Raw genomic sequence first — 23,299 nt, 5'->3', positions numbered from 1 at the left:
ACAAACGAAGCCATCTTTTTAAGAGAACTTTGATTGCAAAATGCGTCAAAACAAAGGTAAACGCAAATCTTCTGAAGATTTGGTCGTTACGTCGGTGAAGCGTTTGAACGCTAAATCGGCTAACGGAAACAGAAAAAGAAAACAGCCTCTTCTGAGGTCTGATTCTGATTCTGAAAGTGAGGTCAATCCTCCAATTCCATTGGCAAACGGTTTCGGTGTTTTATCCGAAACTGTTGACAAGGATCCTTCTCCTCGTACTGAGCCTACTGCCGTCGAGAAACGAGTAAAGGCTCCGCCAATTGTAGTGACTTCCGTCTCCGATTTGGCCAGCTTTCGAACGCAACTGAAGAATTGCAAGGAAACTTGTAATTTGAAGGTTTCGTTCCAGCTTGGTCGAAGAGGAGAATGTCGCTTGTTGACGGAATCTTTACAAGATCACCAAACTTTTGTTGGTTATTTGAAAAACCACAAACACAATTTCTACACGTATGAGACCAAGAATGCTCGTCCATTCAAGGCGGTCCTGAAAGGTCTCTCCAACGACTTGTCGGTGGATGAGATCAAAAACGAACTTAAGGTGTTGCTTGGCTTTGCCCCATCCCAAGTAATACCAATGAAGAAAAAATCAAACGGGAATATTTCTCGCTTTGGTTTGACTTCACAATTTTATCTGATTCATTTCAACAGAAATGAAATCAACAATTTGAAACTTTTGGACAAAGTTCAGTTTTTGTTCCATGTACGGGTAAAGTGGGAGCATTTTAAGAAACATGGCGGTAATGGCCAGAATCTGACCCAGTGCCGGCGTTGCCAGGCATTCGGTCACGGTACTGATCATTGCGCCATGGTTCCAAAATGCATGGTTTGCGGGGATTCTTCTCACGACAAGGACAATTGTCCCGTGAAAGAAGTCACCCAATTTAAATGTGCAAATTGTGGTGGAAATCACAAATCAAATTTCTGGGATTGCCCCATCAGAAAAAAGGTTTTGGATTCTCGTGCTAAGCATCAGCCGAAATCCAAACCGAAATTTTCTCAAAGTCAGGTTGTACCTGCATCTTTAAATCAAACGTTCGTGCTGTCTCACTCGAACAATGCTAGAAATACCCCTACCGTGGAAAAGTTAGGTAACACTAATGGTATTTCTTATGCCAACGTCGTTTCGGGTTCGGGTTCATCCACGAATTTTAAATCCTCTACCAATATTCCTGAAATTGGGCAGGTACCTCAAATTTCATTTGAAAATGTTTCTGCTGGCAACGCTTTGGGATCTTCTGATCTCGGCGATGTTACGTTTGAAAAAATGACTTTTTTGCAAAACTCACTGTTTGGTTTGATTCAAACAATGAGTAATGCTACATCCATGATGGAAGCAATCCAGATTGGATTAAAATTTGCGAATGATGTTGTTCTTACCCTGAAGTTTAATCATGGATCTAAGTAATTCCATCAATATTATGAATTTTAATGCTCGCTCTTTAAAAGCGAAAGAAAATGAATTTTTCAACTTTTTACGAGTTCATAACGTGCATGTTGCTGTTATAACCGAAACATTTTTAAAAACTGGCACTTATTTGAAAAGTGATCCAGATTATAAAGTTATAACCAATAACAGAATGAATCGAAATGGCGGTGGAGTTGCAATAGTTATCCACCGTAGTATGACTTATAGTACGTTACGTGACTTTAAGTTAAAAGTTATTGAAAGTTTGGGCATTGAACTTGAAACTTCTTTTGGGAAAATTATGATTGCAGCTGCATATTTGCCTTTCCAATGCACTGGGGAAAATAAAAATTATTTCAAAGGGGATTTGAATAAACTTACTCGGCATAGATCTCGATTTTTGATCATCGGTGATTTTAATGCCAAACACCAATCTTGGAATAATTCAAAAGTAAATTCCAATGGTAAAATTCTATTCAGAGATTGCACTTCTGGTCTTTATTCGGTTTTATACCCGAATGGGCCAACTTGCTTTTCTTCTGTTAGAAATCCATCAACAATTGATTTGGTTTTGACAAATCAAAGTCAGTATTGTGGTCCTTTAGTGACTCATGCTGATTTTGATTCTGATCATCTTCCAGTAACTTTTTCACTTTCTCATGAAGCAGTTACCAGACCCAATAGTTCTGTGTTTAATTACCACAAAGCTAATTGGGACAGGTATCAGCATCATATTGAGAACAATTTAAATCATGATTTTGTTTTAGAAACCAAAGCTGATATTGATTCAGCCTTGGAATCTTTAACTAATGCAATTTTGGATGCTAGGAATATTGCTATTCCTAAAGTCCAAGTCAAATTTGATTCTCCCATTATTGATGACGATCTTCAGCTTCTGATTCGTCTGAAAAATGTTCGCCGAAGACAGTATCAACGTTCTCGTGATCCTGCACTGAAGCGAATTCAAAAAGATTTGCAAAAGGTTATTGACCACAGATTCACTCTCCTGCGAAATGAAAAGTTCGCAAGAGATGTCGAACAAATTAAACCTTATTCCAAACCTTTTTGGAAACTTTCAAAGGTTCTTAAGAAACCTCAAAAACCAATCCCTTCTTTAAAAGATGGTGATAATATTCTATTAACTAATGGTGAGAAAGCTCAAAAACTTGCTCAGCAGTTTGAGAGTGCTCATAATTTCAACTTAAATGTTTTGAGTCCTATTGAAGATCAAATTTCAATAGAATTTCAGAATATTGTTGATCAAGAATTTTCATCAGATGAAGTTTTTAATACGGATCTGAATGAAATAAAATCTATTATCAAAAAATTTAAAAATATGAAAGCCCCTGGTGAGGATGGCATCTTTTACATTTTAATTAAAAAATTACCTGAAGCAACTTTAAGTAGCTTGGTCAAAATTTGCAACAAATGTTTTGATTTGGCATACTTTCCCAGTAGTTGGAAAAATGCCAAAGTAGTTCCGATTTTGAAACCGGATAAAAATCCTGCTGAAGCCTCAAGCTATCGGCCCATTAGTTTGCTTTCATCTATTAGTAAATTATTCGAAAGAATAATTCTTAATAGAATGATGACGCACATTAATGAAAATTCAATTTTCGCTGATGAGCAGTTTGGATTTCGCCTTGGGCATTCAACTACTCATCAGTTGTTGAGAGTTTCAAATTTGATTCGAAGCAACAAATCTGAGGGCTATTCTACTGGCGCTGCTCTTCTAGACATAGAAAAAGCATTTGACAGTGTTTGGCATAAAGGTTTGATTGCGAAATTAAAAAGGTTTAATTTTCCGATTTATATCGTGAAAATTATTCAAAATTATTTGACGGATCGTACTCTGCAGGTATGTTATCAGAATAGCAAATCTGATCAACTACCTGTACGTGCTGGCGTCCCTCAAGGAAGCATTTTGGGTCCAATTTTATACAATATTTTTACTTCTGACTTGCCTGATTTGCCCCCAGGATGTCAGAAATCACTTTTTGCTGATGATACAAGCATCTCCGCCAAAGGTAGAAGCCTTCGTGTCATCACAAGAAGATTACAAAAAAGCTTGGATATTTTCAATTCTTATTTGAAAGAATGGAAAATTACTCCAAATGCTGCAAAAACTCAACTTATTATTTTCCCTCACAAACCAAGGGCTGATTTTCTTAAACCAAAAAGTCATCACATTATAAAGATGAATGAGGTAAATTTAAAGTGGGAGGATAAAGTGAAATATCTTGGACTTGCTTTTGACAAAAACCTTACTTACAAGGATCACATTGAAAGTATCCAGGTTAAATGTAACAAATATATTAAATGTTTGTATCCACTTATAAACAGGAATTCTAGACTTTGTCTCAAGAATAAACTGTTAATTTATAAACAAATTTTCAGACCTGCCATGCTTTATGCTGTGCCGATCTGGACAAGCTGTTGCTTAACCAGGAAGAAAAAACTTCAGAGGATTCAGAACAAAATTCTGAAAATGATTCTGAAACTTCCTCCCTGGTTCAGCACCAGTGAACTTCATCAATTAGCCGAAGTTGACACTTTGGATGTTATGTCCAATAAGATAATTGATGCATTTCGACAAAAATCATTGCAGTCTTCAGCTGCATTGATCCGCTCTTTATATAGTTTATAAGTTAGTTTTAAGGTATCCCTTTTCCCTGTTGTACATGTAGGACCTCCTACATTTGAAATCACTGAATAGCGAAAGCTACAATATTTCATGAATAAATGAAAGTTGCTTGTATTTAAAATTGAGGTGAAAAGTCATCGATTGTGATTGGACACTCAATAATATTTTAACTGAATGAATGTACATGGAAGAGAAAATCAAAATAAATATAAATTAAAAAAAAAAAAAAAAAAAAAAAAATCATTATTTTCCAAAATATCTAAGTATTGACGAAAATTTTATTTTTTGCGAAAAATATTTTTTTTGCGGTGCGCGTTGTACATTGGAATTTTATAAAATTCAAAACATTTTTAAACAAGCCCAAACATGCTAAATATGATTAATAATGCAGAAAAATGCATTTTAGATTGTTTTCAGTTGATTAGACTTCTATTTGCATGGAAATTTTGAAGTTTTTTGGAAAAATATTTTTTTTGCCCCCTGATTTTTCAGACCAGTTTTGAGTGGGGGGGGGGGGGACCAAAAACATTGAAAAATATTTGCAACGGCCTAAAACATATAACAAAAAATAAAAAAATAAAATAGTGTTTTTTTTTTGCAAATCAAGTTTTAGTGACAAAAAGTTAAATAAAAAATCACCAAATTTTGTTTTACCGTGTATCATTTTTTTCAGTGTAGTCCATATCCATACCTGCAACTATGAACTTGTATGGACAGCTGCCAAATTTGTATGGAAAATTATTTGGACAAACTAATGATGCAAAAGGGTATCTTTGGGCATACCGAAAGTACCACAAAAATTACAGCCGGAATAAAAAATACAAAAATTAAAATTCTAAAAAAAACACCGATTTCGTATAGAATTGCTCTTCTTGCTTTGATTCCACGCCAAAGGAACGGTCCAATTCAATTTGCATGTTTAATTTTGCAAAAAATCTTCAACATTGAGTTGTTGCCACCTCGGCTATCAATAACTCCCGGGTTACGGTACCTTTCGAAATTGTTCAGTTAATAATTCAGAGTTGATAACCGTTTTTTGGTGATCCCCCCTTGTCAAAAACTGCCACGACATTTTTACACCTTTCTCCTAGGACTTAACGAAAGATGAAGGATCAAAAACAGCAACCAAATTGCTACTTTTTTTTAATAGAAATGTTTACTGTCTTTTAAAAATTAAAAAACGAAACTTTCAAAACACCTGCGCAATTCCACACGCCGCATTCATGCATTAGACAGACAAATTCGTTTAAAACCTATTACCTGTTCCACGTTACATTAGCAATTCGAAAACATTTGCGCTTAATTTGCTTACGCAGCATCCCAAACGAAAGTGAAAAGTTTGCAGAGATCTTTCACTGCCGGTTTTTGTTGGAAATGTTGTTGTTTGTTTTTGCATACACAACCCGGCCATTTCTCTAACGTTCGTAAAACAAAGTGATTCGAATGGCAATTCTCTTCTTCAATTTTGAGGAAAGCTGGAAATCACATGGAAAGTACGGTGAGAGTCATCTAAAACTACACAGCTAAAAAAGTTGTAATCCAGCTGCGTGTAAAAGGCCTGGGTGTAAAATAAATATTGCATTATTTTATGCAATTTTATGTGATTTTACAGCCTGAAATATGTAGCCCATCAGTATGGGAAACCTACTTGACCGAAATGTCAAGCTTATATATGCGTTTATCCTTACAGCTTTCCATCGGTCTAATGGCCGAGTGGGATAAGGCGCCAGTCCTTACTGTTGGTGCTGGGTTTGAATCCCGCCGGTTGCAACTTTTTTTGTGTTTGCAAAAAATGTACATGCAGTGTGTAATATTAAGTGTTTATTTTGACGAAGGTGATGTGCATGCTTTTGCATGCGATTTTGCCATCGGTTTTTTTGCTGTGTACTGAGAAAAATCTTTTGAAAAAATGTGAAAGATCAAATCAAATTTTGAGAATCTCATATTCTTTTCGACTACGCTCGTCTCAAAAATATTGGTCGACATGTCAGACCAAAGAAGCCAGGTCAAGTGGAGCATCACAGCATCGTAGTAATCTGCAATGTGGAAGGAAGAAAAAAACCGCTCAACAACAAGTTAATTGATGGGTTCAAAGTTTGCAGCGCTCGTCGTGGCGTGTTGCTCAGCGTTACGCATGACCGCAAAAAGGCCCATCCGCATCCATCTTCAACGGTGGATAGTTACGCGTACGCGCCAGGAGAAATCTTTTCCGCCCAAAAAAAAAAAAAGTAAATCTGTAATCGTCCGTAATCAGCCTTCCATTGAATTCATCATCAATCAATATAAAGCAATTGCAGGGGCTTCTATTTTGTTGGCCACTTGTTTGTTAAGTTTTTTTTCTATCTTCCTTTCCTGGTACAACAGGCACCATCCTAACCCATCCGATACCGATAAACCCCTGTGGCAGCAGCAGCGAAAGTTTACTGCTCTCATCATGGCTTGCAATCGGCGTGATCGAACGGCTCTATCGTCTATCAAATCAAACGGAATCGCCTGTTTAGTGTTGAGATTGCGAGAGTTGCGCAAGCGATCGAAGGTCCGATGATGTCCTGTCGAGCGTTTCTGGTTTGAAGTTTTTATTTATTTGGTTTGGTAAATTCGAGCATTTTGCTTGGACAAATAAAAGTGTCATAAGAGGAGCAGTTCCCAGCGACCGAGGATGGTTATGACTGAATGAGAGTGTTACGAAACGCTGTTCGCATTTGGAAGCAATTTGACATTTTTAGGATAAAATAAAATACAAAAGACTTCGATGTTCGCAAGAACACGAACTATCGTAAATCACGGCATAATAATCATATGGTTGGGAGCGTGATGTGGTATCGCACGTGAATTTTGAGCTAAAGAGTGTTAATGAAGCCATTTTGTGCAGCTTTTAATGCCTCAACTTTAATTCTTTTAGAGAATCACTATTTTCGATTTTAAAGATATAATAAAAATTATAAATATAAAAATTAAACTTTTAACTGCGTTACAGAAGTCATATTCACTAGCCGTGGAAAATGGGTGGGTGCTATCTTTCCTGGCTTCGCTACTTCTTAAAGCCCCCTTTAATGCTGATCAATACCGGCGCCGGTTACGACCAGAGGTAGAGTTGTTGGGAAGTGGATGGGAATGTTAGTCCGATACTTGAGTGAAAGAGACCGCCCAATCGGATGCATCTCCGACAAAGTATCCCAAGGGTTTTGAGGGGGTTAGTAGACGGGTATGAGGTCAGGATTCACGAGTGGTAGTGATGTGACCATAAGCAATTTGCTTATCGGTTGAAAATGAAAAATCTTAGGCAGCCGGCTGCGGAAAGATAGCTTTCTAAAGATTTAAATATATTATCAATTCGACCGCGATTCTCCAGAAAGTCTTCGTCGGCGTACCTTCCGATCAACGATAATGTATGAAGGGCTTCTCCCGTTAAAACGAATCGATATCATAAGCCCTAAAATATATTCGTCGGCGTGCCTTCCGATCATACATAGAAAGGACTAATACGACTTGCTTGTCTCAACAAAATTCGGACCGTTTCTATCAAATACTATTCGAGAACGAAAAAAAAACCTTATCGGCCAACGAACACATTTGTTTTGATTGGTGTGAGTTGGTAGCATTATTATATGGTACTGAGCCTTCAATAAATTTCGAAGGAACGATTCTCTTGACTTAGCATTTTGGGTATATTATCCATCAAATGCGATAGCACAGGCGTTTCAAATTTTAATTTGAGGAAATAATTTGCAAACCTGTTGTAATTTCCAATTCAGCTTACCTGAAAGTATAAAAAAACATCAATTAGAATTCTGGAAGAGATTTTTTCTTGATAAAATATAATACACGGTTCTATCCCATACCCCAGAATCCCATTCCCCAGAATTCCATTCCCCAGAATCCCACTCCCCAGAATGGTCCATTCCCCAGAATGATCCATTCCCCAGAATGATCCATTCCCCAGAATGACCCATTCCCCAGAAATATTTATGACCTTGAAAAACATGTTATGTTTCCCATTTGATACAATGCCATTTAGTATAGCGCCGTTTGGCATACCATAATTTGGCATAATGGCGCATAATGGTCAATTGGCATAATGATATTAAACATTAATTCAATATTAGAATCGGTTTAATAAAGCCTTCTCGACTTGTGATAACTGCTGACACTATTTTTTTTATTCTTTAAGAAGGGAAAACTCTCTTTACTAGGGAAAACTGCTAAAGGAAAATTGTCAGCATGCTGGAGTTATCACAAGCCAACAGTGTTTTCCCTTCTTTAAAGAAGGGAAAATTAAACTTTCGGCAGACAGTCAAGAGAGTTATCTCTTCTTTAAAAAAGGGAAATTCAACTTTAAAGGGAAATTTCAACTTTTGTCCGCAGTTATGACAGTCACGAGAGTTTTCCCTTCTTTAAAGAAGGGAAAATTCAACTTCAAAGGGAAAATTAAACTCTTGTCAGCAATACTGACAGGCAAGAGAGTTTTCCCTTCTTTAAAGAAGGGAAAATTCAACTTTAAAGGGAAAATTCATCTTTCGTCAGCAATCATCACAAGTTAAGAGCGTTTTCCTTTCTTTAAAGAAGGGAACATTTAACTTTTGTCAGCAGTTATCACAATAAAGGCGAAATCTAAATACTTCACACTTTAAAACAGATCATTTTTTGAAATAAAGTACATTCATAATAAAAATAAAACTTTTCTGGGGAATGGGTCATTCTGGGGAATGAGTTTCTGGGGAATGGACCATTCTGGGGAATGGGATTCTGGGGAATGAACCATTCTGGGGAATGGATTTCTGGGGAATGGCATTCTGGGGAATGGAATTCTGGAGAATGGGATTCTGGGGAATGGGATAGAACCATAATACACTTAACTTAATTTTCTATCTTCTAAATAAATAAAACAGTTGATGTGTGTATGTCACGCTATAGCTTGAATGAATGATCCCCTCTGTGTGTCATGCAAACTCTTTTGATTTTTTTTAGAAAAAAGAAGTTCATCAATTTAAAAAAAATGCGCGTTGAGAATTGCTTAATGTTTGAAGAAAATGTGTTAAATTTAGAAAATAAAAACAATTAGATAATTTTCTAATGAGTCAATTACTTTTTTTTAAGTAAACTGTTGAACAGTCTGAGCCACTGTAATTCTACGTTAAAACGAATCGATATCATAAGCCCTAAAATATATTCGTCGGCGTGCCTTCCGATCATACATAGAAAGGACTAATACGACTTGCTTGTCTCAACAAAATTCGGACCGTTTCTATCAAATACTATTCGAGAACGAAAAAAAAACCTTATCGGCCAACGAACACATTTGTTTTGATTGGTGTGAGTTGGTAGCATTATTATATGGTACTGAGCCTTCAATAAATTTCGAAGGAACGATTCTCTTGACTTAGCATTTTGGGTATATTATCCATCAAATGCGATAGCACAGGCGTTTCAAATTTTAATTTGAGGAAATAATTTGCAAACCTGTTGTAATTTCCAATTCAGCTTACCTGAAAGTATAAAAAAACATCAATTAGAATTCTGGAAGAGATTTTTTCTTGATAAAATATAATACACGGTTCTATCCCATTCCCCAGAATCCCATTCCCCAGAATTCCATTCCCCAGAATCCCACTCCCCAGAATGGTCCATTCCCCAGAATGATCCATTCCCCAGAATGATCCATTCCCCAGAATGACCCATTCCCCAGAAATATTTATGACCTTGAAAAACATGTTATGTTTCCCATTTGATACAATGCCATTTAGTATAGCGCCGTTTGGCATACCATAATTTGGCATAATGGCGCATAATGGTCAATTGGCATAATGATATTAAACATTAATTCAATATTAGAATCGGTTTAAAAAAGCCTTCTCGACTTGTGATAACTGCTGACACTATTTTTTTTATTCTTTAAGAAGGGAAAACTCTCTTTACTAGGGAAAACTGCTAAAGGAAAATTGTCAGCATGCTGGAGTTATCACAAGCCAACAGTGTTTTCCCTTCTTTAAAGAAGGGAAAATTAAACTTTCGGCAGACAGTCAAGAGAGTTATCTCTTCTTTAAAAAAGGGAAATTCAACTTTAAAGGGAAATTTCAACTTTTGTCCGCAGTTATGACAGTCACGAGAGTTTTCCCTTCTTTAAAGAAGGGAAAATTCAACTTCAAAGGGAAAATTAAACTCTTGTCAGCAATACTGACAGGCAAGAGAGTTTTCCCTTCTTTAAAGAAGGGAAAATTCAACTTTAAAGGGAAAATTCATCTTTCGTCAGCAATCATCACAAGTTAAGAGCGTTTTCCTTTCTTTAAAGAAGGGAACATTTAACTTTTGTCAGCAGTTATCACAATAAAGGCGAAATCTAAATACTTCACACTTTAAAACATTAAATAAAGTACATTCATAATAAAAATAAAACTTTTCTGGGGAATGGGTCATTCTGGGGAATGAGTTTCTGGGGAATGGACCATTCTGGGGAATGGGATTCTGGGGAATGAACCATTCTGGGGAATGGATTTCTGGGGAATGGCATTCTGGGGAATGGAATTCTGGAGAATGGGATTCTGGGGAATGGGATAGAACCATAATACACTTAACTTAATTTTCTATCTTCTAAATAAATAAAACAGTTGATGTGTGTATGTCACGCTATAGCTTGAATGAATGATCCCCTCTGTGTGTCATGCAAACTCTTTTGATTTTTTTTAGAAAAAAGAAGTTCATCAATTTAAAAAAAAATGCGCGTTGAGAATTGCTTAATGTTTGAAGAAAATGTGTTAAATTTAGAAAATAAAAACAATTAGATAATTTTCTAATGAGTCAATTACTTTTTTTTAAGTAAACTGTTGAACAGTCTGAGCCACTGTAATTCTAGGCAACCGCTACATAGGTCATCCTTGTGGCCCTGTTGGTTATAACATCAAATCAAATCAAATCAAACTGTTGAACAAATAAGTGTCCGGGTGTGAGATAAGTAGCCAGAAATCGTCTCAAATACCATCATGTTGTACAGTAGTGTGTCCAGGTTCCGACAGAAGGGGAGGCACTCCTACGAGATTTATTTTTTTGATTGCGGTATTTGTGAATGACCCCCGGCACGACCCCTCCAGGCCTCTGATACAGCCAGTGATGTTGTACACTATTGGATTAGGTAATTGGAAGACCTTTCATACGAACCCAAAAAATCGAAGATTTGGCTACCCTGTCTCATGTTATGATCACTTAAGTAAAGTTTATGAACTTTTTTGAAGCCAGATCTCACTTAATTGAATGATAACTTTATCAGGATCAAACACCCGATCTTTCGTTGGATAGGTAATTGAAAGACATTTGAAGCGAATCTAAAAGTTGGATAGGCAATCGAGAAGCTAGACTCGTTGGAGTGGTTTCCAAAGAGTTCCTAAACTTGAAAAAAATAAATAATAACTGATAATAAATAATAGATTATTAGACGCCTTGTTCTGGTATAATTTATTGATTTGAAATAATCTCATTAATGAAAAAACGCATACATCCTCGAGCAAGAAGGTTACCCATAACTAATTATAAGTCTGCTTGTCAACTATGCGATTAAAATTCAATTTGTGCTCTAGGATGTAACAAAAATGACTTTTTGGCGGGCATTCAAGGGTTTGTTTCGGTGGGCATACTGAGCCCAAATCCAAAATATGAGCTTGATTGGACGTAACAGGAGCTGGCGCTTTGCATTTGAATTTTAAATGGGATTTAACCCGTAAAAAAAGATTTTTTTTCAAAAATGTCACTTTTTGAGGCATTTTGGCCACTGAAGCGTTTATTTTCAACATCATTGGCGTATAGGCCAGATCCTTGCGCATCTTTTGGTGTACATAACATTGAAGTTTGGAGCACCCTGGAACTCTGTACAGACCTTCAAAGTTTGGCATTTTTTCGAAAAATCGGCCCCGGCAAAAAAGATATGCGTCGCACCTTGCGACGCCCGAGGCGCCATTTGATTTGCCGGGCCGATTTTTGGTGGCCAAAGTGCCTCAAAAATAGCATTTTTGAAAAAAAGTATTTTTACGGGTTAAATCCCATCTAAAATTGAAGGGCGGAGCGCCAGCTCCTGTTACGTCCAATCAAGCTAAAATTTGGGATTTGGGCTCAGTATGCCCACCGGAACAAACCGTTGAATGCCCGCCAAAAAGTCATTTTTGTTACATCCTAATGTGCACCTTGAAGCTAGATAGACGATCTACAAATCGATGACAGCAATTAATAAAATACCATTTCAAATTATTGTGTTGATTTTGGCTGAGTTCAAGGAAGCCATAACTCACAAAACTATATTAGTCCATCATTTCGTATCCTCTCAAGCCGCGTGCGTTATGACATGTCGACAAAATCAGGTGGCGTGCGTTACCAACCGTAAAATACAATTTCTTTCGAAAACTAGCCATAAATGCCCGCGAGTGCGCTCGCGGGAAACCGCCAAACCCCACGCAAGGCGGCGGCTGTCACTAAAAATGCAAGGTCAACATGTTTCGTTTGTCTCTCTGCGCTCCTTTGACACCTGACAACTCCGCTTGACATAACGAAAAAAAAACGGATGAACGTCGTTGCATCAACTTTCATTTCTTAACGCTCGAAACTACCGCCTTTTGACAAAAAAATTGCAGCCGCGCGGGAACTTAGCAGAGTATGCCTAAAAAAACGCGTGAATAAAACAATAAAACCTACATCTTTTCCAATTTTTCTGCACTCTGAAGCTCTTTGCTTTCACTCTCAATGCTGCCCGAATTCGAAATCTCACGTACCTACATGTAGCGAACATTATGCCCCGTGAAGTTTGAAGATTCGGGGCCCGTTTTTTTTCGCGGCTCGTTTGCCAGCTGACCTGGTGGGTTCGGTGCGTTTATTTTTGCCATGTAATTTCATGCTTTTTTACATAACTTTTCTCTGTGCCGCACCGAAGCTTCCTCCAGCAGCCAAAACTGGGCCAATCGAAACTTTATTTTTGGTGGGTTTCGCTTTGTTCGTGCTGATAGGGGGGTTGTGTATGCAGCGCTTATCAGATTTGGTGGTACGTTCATGTTTTAATAAGACAACTTTCTGCGAGATGTACTTGCCGGATAGTTGGCATCACTTTGTATCGGCTCAAGTATGCGAGCCCCCAAACCAGATAATCAGCCAAAAACTGAGATGTGCACAGACCGGTTGTTGTGACGGAGTTGTGCCGTGCTAGAGATGCCGAAGCAAACGTTCACTAGCGCGTCGAGTCTGCACTATCGCCGTCCTTCATGGTAAGACTGCTTTTGTACACCCTGAAGAGAAAATTATTACTGAAATACTCTTAAAGTAAGTGATTGGTGCTCATCGATCAATGTTTGTGCTTCTAACCCAATGCCCTCAGGCTGGTTAAGGAACTATGGAAATGTAGTCTGTTTCAAATTTGAATTTATACTGATACAGCTTATCTCAACTTATTACGAGCAGTTGAAGCCGATACGACAAAGGCACAGATTCAATTAGTCGGAGGTTTCGGGATCGAATGGCGTCACCGACATATGTTATGATGGATGAACTTTTTAACGCTCTTGGTCATCTCTTGATTCATTCATCCTTGTGAGGTACCTTTTCACTACCACTTTCTTTTTCTTTTTCCACTAGGAAGGCGAAGCCCCGCTGTGGGTGTACACTCCATCGGGTGGACAATCCATCGGGGTATGTGGCCCGTTGCGAGCACCGGCCATCAGTCAGACCTGCGCTGGCACGTTCATATTTCGTCAGCTGTGTGCTATCTTGTGACATAGACCATTTTGGTCGAAAATGAGTTAATGATGACGTTTTGCTATACTTAACAAACACTACAAGATGCTTTAACCCGATTTTGGAAACTCGCTTCCGTTTCCCGGATATCGCAATACACACTTGTGACATAGACCAATTTCTCATCAAAATGATCGTGCACACTTGTGACACGTCATACATGTTGTTGGAAAATGTGGAAATTTTTTCTTGTTTTCCACAAATTTATGTTTATACACATTTTCTGAAGGCAATGCAATCTTTTGTTTTTGAAAATATACTGATTAAGTCGGTTAAACTATTGATTTTAGTCTATTTTAGTTTGTATGGAAATTCTGTGCACACTTTTGACACGTAGTTTAATTTTACTTTCGAAACACACTTGTGACACGTGCTTTTCAGATTTTTGATTACATAATTTACTGTATCTTTTAACTGGTGTAACCAAATTAGTTGAAACTTGGAGCGTTTGTTAAGCGATAGTATACGAACCAATTGCTTCAAAAAGTTTGGCTCTACCATTCATAGTTTTGAAAATATTTATCATCAAACTTTAAAAATCGATTTTCTCGAAAAGTACTAAATGGTCGTTGTCACAAAATAGCACACAGCTGACGATTTGCTCACTGCCACCACAAGCAAGTCCGTTTTTTTCTGTGTGGGGCCTTCTGCTGCCGTATTGATAAAGAGTAAATTCATCCAAACAACCGCACGAATCACTTTCACTTGGCAGTTAGTCAGCCAGCAGCCACTTGCTGAAGTATGTGTTTGGTGTATGAATGTACTGAGCCAAGTTGGATGGGAGAGCGAAGAAGAAAAAAAACGAACAGGTAATCGGCTGATAGGACCGACAGATTTTAACCTTTTCGAAATTGGATAGCAGAAATAATTGAGAAAAATTAATATATTCAAATCAAATTAAAATCCGTTTCCACATCTGGTGTTCCGATTCCAATCGGTTGAGGAAAGTTGCCACAATGTTAATTGGATCAAATTGAATAATATGCGATAGTAATCGCATATGCAGGTCTTGCAACTGGCGAACATTTTGAAGGAATTTCTTTCGCATAAAAAAACTCTGTACGTTCCGTAATTGCTCAACATAAGGTCGCCATTTACATTTGCAGGCTCTTCTCAGATTCAAACTTGCACTGAGATGAAAGCAATATTGGTTGTGCATACAATTTATAAAATATTTAACAATGTTACACCTAATCGGCCATCGCATGATTTTGATGCATGGCGGCATGAAAGTATATCAGAATTTGCATGAAAACTGTCCTCATGCATTTTTTGCGATATAGGGGTATGAAATTTTTGCCCGTTACCGACAATTATCGACATTACCGACGGCTTTTTGGTTGTATTTCACAAAAAACCCCTACTAGAACGAGGATTGAACCACCAACTTCTTGGTTATTAATCCGATACGCTACCACCGCGCCATGGACGCTTGATGAACTGTGAATGAAGGAGCACCAACATATTCTTCTCTTTGGAGTGTTGCTAGCGGACGGGCCAGCCTTATATGTGTTGGTGAGAACTGCAGATCGCTGAAATGTTTACACGCGGGCAAAAATGATCTACGGGCTTGCTGCAAAAAATGTCATAAAATGTGACATTTTCTGCAGCAAATCCATTTTTGCAGATTTTGAGATATATTTTTCCTTTGGGTGTACAAACACAAACATTTTATTTTTTAGGACTCATTTAGTGTTGAAGTTTTGCTGAACATTAATATTTTAAATCTATTTTACGACCTCATACACCATTTTTGAATCAGATGTTTTGCGAGTACAATTCTAGAGATTTTTTTTTAAAATGGTCCTATAAATATATAAAAGACAATAGCTTACCTTTTTTAAAAACTCTAGAATTGCTTATCATGGCTATTTTTAAAATAAAAAATAAAGATTAGAAAGCAATTATCTTACAAACAAACTTTAACCAATTATAGTTTTTTTCTTTTCAAACACAATAATTCAAATGGTTTTACTTATTCACTCACTCACTCACTCATTCACTGACTCCCTTATTCATTAACTCATTCTAACCTAATCTAATCTAATCGAACACAAGCGCAGCCAGTCCGAAGAAAGCATCCGGGAAGAACTTATGGTTAGATTACGCCTCAAGTTCTTTCTTGTCATTATTAATGATTGCAGTACTTTCGAGGACCCCCGAAATGTATTACACTCACTAAAGCGGCCCGGCCTACTGCGTTGCATTAACCGCAAGAGACAGATTCTATGAACGGAACCCACATTTCATGGAATCATCAGGGGAAGAAGAAGAAGTGAGGACATACCGTACCAACCACTTCGAGTTATTTATAGAATATGGTGTGTAGTGTGTGTAGGGGAATCGTTGGGAAAGGAATTGTTGTAAATGACCTTGTGACATTATTTCACCACTACGGGTTAATTCACTCAAGGGGTGTCAACCCCTCGGTGGCCGAGTGGCTAGAGCATCTGACTACCAATCCAAAGGTGTGAGTTCGAATCCCACCTGATTCCATGCGTTTTTTGTTCATATTCAAAGTTCAGTTATAGTCGAATAATTTCAAGGAGACCGGTCGGGAATCGAACCCGGAAACTTCCGCTTATGAGGCGGGAGCCGTAGCCATTAAGCCACGGGCCGGTCTGACTCCCTTATTCATTAACTCATTCACTTATAAACTCATTTGCTCATTCACTCACTCACTGATCCACTCACCAACTCACCTGCTTACTCGCTCACTTAATTACTCACTCACTCATTCGATCATTCGACCACTCACTCACACACTGATTTAACAACTCACTGAGAAGTTTTTAGCATTTTTGCTTAATATTTAGGGTAGAGTAGTCATCAATGAGACACGGGGAACAATGATAAAATGGCTCTCACAAGTCGTAGTTTCAACCAATCAGGCTCATATTTGAGGGAAAGGTGTGTCTACTGGATACACGTCTGCCATATTAGTGGCTTTGGTTATGGACGCTCCCTTGAAAAGTAAATCATAAATGTTTGATTCTGGGGTGTAAAAGTAAATTATGGACAAAAAAAACTTTTTCGCTCGTAGGCTGCCGTTTACACAAAAAATAATATTTCTTCAAATTTCTTTCGACGTTCCATAGGGATTAAGTTGGGCTACAATGTCCTTTCATTAGATTTGGCCAAAATTTAGAATATAGCCAGAATCCAGGGCTGTCTCATTGTTCCCCACTCATTTCAGCCCATGGGTAACAATGAGACACTTTGTTTTTTCTTCAATAAACTTTTCAAAATCGATGGAAATCTTTCAAAACATGAATTAAAAGTGATTTTTGGCATATTTATAGAGTTTAAACTTCATTTAACCAAAAATACAAAGTTATTTGGTATTAATATATGGATTTTACAAAATTTAAATACTTTTTAGTATAACTTTTGTTATTAAAAGTTTCATGTTGGCAAAATTGCTCTAAAATGTTCAAGGCAAGTCACCTGCAATTGAACAATACAAAAACATGATGTATTGCTAGAAAAATTTTGATTTTCGTAGAGTGTCTCATTGTTCCCCAGCTGTCTCATTGTTCCTGCCAAGTGCGTCTACAATGAGACAGTTGAATAACTCTGGCTGTAGATGTCGGATCGATCTCATATTTTGGTCAATATTAGAGCACATTAAAAGAAAGATAATGCAACTAAAAGCTCATTAAAACATGCTGATGAAAAAATTAGAATAATCGTTGAAGGTTGAAAACCAAAAGTGTCTCATTGATGACTACCCTACCCTAGTGTATTGAGGTAAGATAAGATTTAGGGGGAGAGGGGGTAATATGCACCCCCGGGGCAAAATGCAACCCCTGCTTTTCTCGGTATTTGAAAGAATTTTCTGGGGAAAAAATCATAGAAATTGGAAGCTTAACATTGCTAAACCATGCTGGACAAATTTGAGCAACGCATTATAAAAACAGCTTAAGTTATTTGCAAAACTTTAAAATGTTGTGTTTTCATCTAATTTTCTTTGAACATTCATTATGATTTTTGGACAATATAAATAGCATTTATTGATATTGTAAGTGATGAGGTATACAGTTTTTGCCATAATCTTTATTATTTTGTAGATAGATGAGTCCAAAAACAGAAAAAATGCTTTTTTATTTAAATTTTCTGCAAAAAGCGTGGTCCGGGCAAAATGCACCGCTGTGAAGCTCCTTTGTAAAAACAGCGGTGTCATCTAGTGGTGACTAGTGAAAACTGCTTTTACCCGGTGCATTTTGCCTCATGTTGTGGTGCATTTTGCCCCGTTGATGTAGTGCATTTTGCCCCAATGTTGCGGTGCATATTGCCCCGCATGGTTGTTTGAAATGATTTTTTTTAGAAATTTGATATTTTCGAACAATTTTGAGGTTTTTTAAGACTTTTTTCACATGTATGACGAAGAATAATAGTTGTATCAGAACATCGAACAAAATTCTTCCAAAGTAATTGTGTAATGGTTGAGAAATCAAAGTTTTCCCTTAGGGGGTGCATATTACCCCCTCTCCCCCTACTCATTGGTTAAAATTGAGTAAAAACTCGATATGATCGTGCTATTTTGTCGCTTTTTGACGTTCCGAGAAAAACGCGTTTTTATGTTTTACCTTGAATATACAAAAAAAAAAATAGAGCACGAAATGTAAACAATAACAAACACGTTTTGTTTGGCTGCCCGTTATGTGTGTTGTCCCGAAGTTTGGTTGAAGTTGGTTGTCGGAGTACTGAGTTATAGCTAAAAATATGTACCTTAGTCGGGCATGTACGTGTGACAAAACGACCTCTGGCTAAATTCTCTTTGGCCAGTTGTCGCACTTGCAGCTAGTTGCAGAGTGTGTAAAGATAGCCAGATCAGATTGTAATCTAATTTAGGAGATATGTAAAAATCAAAGAGTGAGGCTTCAATGCCTGCACAAAACGGCGTCCTTAACTCAATTTGACCTAACATCGACGTGCGACGAGATAGCACGAGCACGACGAAATGATTTTCCTGCGACAAAAAAAAAATCTGGATCAAGTCTTTTAGCTTTGCATCCATCGACAAAGTTAGGTTAAGTTAAATTCGAACATTAGGCTTCATTAAATATTTTCATGAGAATCAATCTTCTGATGATGTTTTGACATGTTTTTCCGTTGAATAAGTGACATTTTGTTTCTCTATGCATTTTTTCCAAAATTGCCTTAGCTTTTTAATATTTTCTAGCAAAAAAAAAAAAACACTCACAAAGTAGCGTAAACCACCAAATGAAACATTGAATCAGCTTAAGATCGCCTCTTTTTGAATATTACCTAACCATCGAAACTGCCCGATTATGTTAACCCAGCCCATTTCCCACCCCAGAATCGTCCGTCGAGCCGTTTCTAATCGCAAATTGTTGCACTACATTGCTAAACGGCGGCCAATTGACAGAAGGCCGTTGACAAGAGAGCGCCGCCATCCCTGCTGCGCGTCGTCGTAAAAAGACATCTCCGAAAGTGAGAGGACGTTTATAGGACCGCGAGAGGCCTAAACCGAGAGGCGTGCGCGCGCGCGCAATTGCTGCCGGCGCGGTTTTGGTTCGATTTTGAGATGCTGAGGCCCCCCTGGGTCCGATAAAGGGGGTGATGTCGTAATCGCCACCGTAAACGTGATCATGTATGAAGTTGACCAGAATGTGTAGTAGGTATAGTTTTTTGAATGAATTTTGCTGAAATTGCAAAGTTTGTGAAAGAAAACTGCAAAATTTGTGAAAACCGAAAAAAAAACTTTCAACATAATAGCTTCAAAGTAGTCGAAAGAGTTCGGTGATTTGCATAAAATTTAATTGCACCAGCTGTGCCACTGCACTGGCCGGTTGGTTACCCAGTATTACCACCAGCTATGTAATTGCCTTAATTGAGCGGGCCTGCCGATAAGTGACGGCTTTCCGCAGCGGTGCCGGTCTAAGAAAATCGCGGAAGTGGATGCGAAATTGAATGTCATGTCTTAGCTGCTACCTTCCTGCTCCAAGGAGACTTGTGAGAGAGTAGGTGAACCGACCGTGCTTGCTTTCTTCCTCGACCGCTACGCACGGAACACATCTTGTCCAGCTTATTGTCCTCTGTGGTGGTATATCGCTGGAATGTAATATTTGCTTTGCATGGTGACAAAATTGCTTCCGTGGGAACTGTCGTGCGACGTGACCAATGGCACGACATCGTACCTATCTCGCGGAACGTGGAAAGCGGGTGTCATTAGGCGATGGTGGCCCCACAGTTTGACCTGCTTTCCGTGGACGCTAGAGGACAACCCGAACATGAAAAGCAATTTTGGCACGCAAAACGTAGATCATCTCAAATCGATGTCCTACATTTCGCAGAAAACGCGAGAACATCCAAAACATCAACCAAGGTTGACCTTTCCAACTCTAGTATCACATCTATGCTAATTCAATACCAAGGCGGACGTCCTCCTGACATTGAATAGCAAAATCTGTTAAATATCACCAACCCAACATTCACAAAAACAAGTATGCAAACAACACAGCTGGACAGTGGTGGCGACGAGGACCTTCAAACTTGTTCCTAACAGAAGCTCCAACTCTCGCAAGACGTCAACGGGTTAAAGCCGCACTTTGAAATCCGAATTTCAAAATTCTCCTCGAAGATACGAGGTTGTTTCAAGGTTCGTCGGTCGGTCGGTGACACGTAGACCGCGTACGCGCGCTTGTGCGTGTGTGTCGTTTAGTGATGAAAGCCCCATGGAGGGTAAACTTTGCAACCTCGATATTGATGAAAGATTTTCGGAGGAACACGCTGCGACGAAATCATGAAATTTTATTTGACCGGAGCGGATGAGAGCGGGCAGTGGTGCCAACTTTGTCAAAAATTCCATTTTTCAAATATTTATTTAACTATTTTGCCTTCCTCACTGAGGTAAGGCTATAATCCTGCTCTGAAAATAAAATTTTCAAATAAAGCTCGTAGACCCACCTTTACGTATACCTATCGACTCAGAATCGAAAACTCAACAAATGTTTGTCCGTCTGTGTGTGTGTGTGTTACCAAAATTGTCACTCCGTTTTCTTAGCACTAGCTGAAACGATTTAGGTCAAACTGGTCGCATTTGACTCGGTTTAAAGTCCCATAGATCGAGTTTAAAAACAAATAAGTTTCGATAAGTAGTTCAAAAGTATACAAATGTGTTTTCGCATATATCCGGATGTTAGATAAGTGGCCAGAAATCATATGAAATATCATCAAATTATATACCGTTTGATATGCAATCGAAAAACCTTTTGAACGAGTCTAAAAAATTGAAAATTTGGCAACCCTATCTTAAGTTATGACTACTTAACATGAAGACTTCCATCATTGCCATGATTTTTCGTTCAAAGATATAAATTTTGAGTCGCTATCAATATATTGACAAAATTCGATTATCCTAATCCTTGTAAAGTTATGAAAATCGTCATTAGTCAATGATAGCCAACTAGGACATCAATGATTGTACCACAAAATTATAAAAATTTTGAAAAAAAATTTATATCAAAGAATCTTTCAGTTTTTTCAAGTAGGCAACAACCAGCACATGCTGATTAATTTTGGTGCAGAAATTCGTTGAATTAAATACAGAGAATGAGTGATGATCAATTTTCTTCGAAAATGATCAACGGCTTCACCTTAACGGTGTACATCAACCAAAGCTTCTGCACCCATATTTTTGTTACAGACATTTTAGTACCTTCAAAACTACAGGAACTATCGATATATTTTTGTATTCGTTCCCTAAGCTACTATTTCCATAAATCGTTTTTAATAAATTTTAGGTAAAATTGTTAAAAAGTCGGAATTTTGCTTAAAATTTGTTAAAACTAGTTTTGTTTATAAAATTATCGATTTATATTACATTTTATACTGAATTCAAAGCACGAATCACAAGTTTTCACATTTTACATGAAATTTGTTCAACTGAAATTGCCTATAAATTTGGAGTTTTTTTTTAATTGTGTTTCAAAAACACATATTATTTATTATTAACAAACTTTTTTAACCTTCTCCTAGTGGAAAATTTTCCAAAGAATCCGAAAATACATTCCGTTTTCCGATTAAAAAATCATGTTCATTGAGAAAATCATGACACTTTGAGAAGTTTAAAATAATGACTTTCATCAACATTTTCTTAACTATAGTTAACTAACTTTTTGAACTTGTCAAAATTTTATGAAAAGTTCTTCTTGAGGTACTTTGAACACTTCTCTGCCACGGTCAGTATGTTTCTAAACCATTCCTTACGTATTTTAATTGTACTCTTCATTTTACGGAAAAATCGCAAACCTATCAAAGTCACCCCGTTTTACGATACAACAAAACTTTTCAATTTTTATAAGCAAATTATTTTAGGATTGGGTCCGTAAGTTCAACAATTTTAGAATAAGAAGACAACAACTTCCTTGGTTGCTGTGCACCGTTAAGTGATATTTATGTCCATGTTTGAAGCCGGATCTCAATTATCTGAACGAAAACTATGTCCGGAACCATCTTCCGACCTATCGTTGGATAGATAATCGAAAGACTTTTCCAATGCGTCCAAAACATTGAAGGCAACTACCAACTCCACGCGACGCTGGTTACGGGTTTCGCCTTGTAAGCGGAAGGTGATGGGTTTAATTCCTGTCTGGCTCGGCAAAGTCAGATCCCTTCAAAGCGTAAATCTGCTCACTGGGAATCCTGACCGGTAGGGGATGGGTTTCGACTTGCGGCGTACTGGGTTTCTAATCTAGAGGTCGTGAGTTTGATTCTCGTACCGGGATGATGAAGTTTAAAAAAAAACGGTCAATTCGATCGAGTTCCACAATAGGGTTGGGAAAAAGAGCCTGCGGTTTCGCTACCTTTTCCAAGTAAGTTAGCATCAACATTTCCCGTGCTCCAAATCCTTATTCCTACCCCAGTGAATGATGGAGATAGGAGCGGCCGGCAATGGATGGCTTTCATGGTGCTGCCTGTTCTTTGCTGGTAGAATTGGTTTTAATTCCCTATAATCAATATCTAAGCAGCCTGTGTTGGACAATCATCATTTATACATGACGAAATCCAGTGTGCAACCCGCTAAGATCACCATCTCCAATGCGAGTCCAAAACATTGAAGAACTGGCAAATCGGTCTCAAGTTATGACCACTTAAGTGATATTTATCTACTTTTTTGATGCCGATTTGCACTTGAATGTATGTGAACTATGTCCAGATCCATCATCCGACCCATCGTTGGTTAGGTAATCAAATGACCTTTCCAACGAGCATAGTACAGGACAATCTGGCAACCCTGTCTCAAGTTATGACCACTTAAGAGATATTTATGTACTTTTTTGAAGCCGGATCTCAATGAAATGTATGTGAACTATGTCAGGATCCATCATCCGACCCATCGTTGGTTAGGTCATCGAATGACTTTTCTAACGAGTACAGAACATTGAAGATCTAGCAACCCTGTCTCAAGTTATGACCGCTTA

At 37.8% G+C, this 23,299-nt stretch overlaps 2 protein-coding genes across 8 annotated transcripts in view; one reads left to right on the top strand and one right to left on the bottom strand.

The window, feature by feature from the left end:
* Nucleotides 1-23,299, bottom strand: part of LOC120425934 (flotillin-2) — a 367,849-nt gene that overhangs the window by 211,053 nt on the left and 133,497 nt on the right. The window lies entirely within an intron of this gene.
* The window catches only part of LOC120425664 (glucose dehydrogenase [FAD, quinone]), a 148,334-nt gene that overhangs the window by 49,876 nt on the left and 75,159 nt on the right, over nt 1-23,299 (top strand). The window lies entirely within an intron of this gene.

Source organism: Culex pipiens, chromosome 3 (genome assembly GCF_016801865.2).
Source record: "Culex pipiens pallens isolate TS chromosome 3, TS_CPP_V2, whole genome shotgun sequence".
Classification (NCBI taxonomy): Eukaryota; Metazoa; Arthropoda; class Insecta; order Diptera; family Culicidae; genus Culex; species Culex pipiens.
Note: the sequence above shows the minus strand (reverse complement) of the source record. Positions and strands in the feature narration are given on the sequence as shown.